This window comes from Echinops telfairi, unplaced genomic scaffold, assembly GCF_000313985.2.
Source record: "Echinops telfairi isolate 266 unplaced genomic scaffold, ASM31398v2 ScPeMD7_4;HRSCAF=17, whole genome shotgun sequence".
NCBI lineage: Eukaryota > Metazoa > Chordata > Mammalia > Afrosoricida > Tenrecidae > Echinops > Echinops telfairi.
This window is the reverse complement of record NW_022103900.1, coordinates 6,173,592-6,174,740: the sequence shown is the minus strand read 5'-3', so window position 1 is coordinate 6,174,740 and position 1,149 is coordinate 6,173,592.

The window sequence follows — 1,149 nt, the reverse complement described above, 5'->3', positions numbered from 1 at the left end:
CCCCGGCCCCACCAACAGAACCCAGCACAGTGATGCCACGTGACTTCTAAGTCTAGGCCTTAGGAGTGGCTGCAGTTTCCACTCCGGCCAGCCTGGAAGGCTGCTGCAGCCAGGGGTTCAAGTCAAGGCCAGCCTGCTGGCCAATGAGAGACAACACAGGAGAAAGGGTCTACCTGCTGACAGCCGGCAGCAACCACCACACTAGCTAAAAGTGAGCCCCACCTGAACTAGACAGGCAAGGCTGGACCGACCACATGAACAACCCCAGACAAGACCAAGAGAGAAATGCCTGGCCAAGCATAGCCCACACTGCTGAGCCACAGAAGCCTAAGCCAACAGGAGAGTTATTTTAAGCCACAACCCTTTAGGGCAGCTTGCTAAAGCAGCGAAGAATGAGGCAACAAATGACACAGAGAGGTCAGAATTCCTCTTAGAGAAGTCAGCCTGGAGGCACTCTTGAAGGCTGAGCTTCTAATGAGATGCCACCACAAGACACTGCCATTTAAATTATTTGGGGGAAGAAAAAAATAAAGCACCTTCTTTCTTAGCCCTATAACGCCGAGCGCGACGTGTCCGTAACATTTCATTAAATGTATATATCAATATATATATTGATCACTATGAAAGTAAAGAATTAAAACAAAAAATGTTTCCCCTGAAATTAAAAGTCCAGGCGTTATAGGGTTAATTCCCTTGCCCTGCCCTCTTGTTGAACAGACACAGATATGACACTCGGATGTCCCCGTTCTTCCTGTCCCAACCCAGGGTCTTCTGCCGCCTTGCACTGGTCTTCACTTCAGAGCAGGCATCACCTGGCCTCTGGATTTACAGACTGGAATTGGGCATCCCAGCCCCTATTCCGCAGTGTGGCCTCTCAGTCCACCACAGGCTTAATTAAGGGTGTGCTAGCTCAACCAACGGAACATGGTAACCTCACGGCACAGTCCCAGGTAATCAAGTCACTTCCAGGACATTATGATCCAGAATCTTTCAAAAAATAAAAGTAAAGCAAAGCAGAACTCAAACAACAAACTTTGTACTGACAGGCTACTGGGCCATTCTGGAAGATAAATAACTATTCCAGGAATGCTAGCTAATGCTGCTTCAAGCCTTCTGGGGAGGATCTTAAGAGTAAATCAATGCCACATT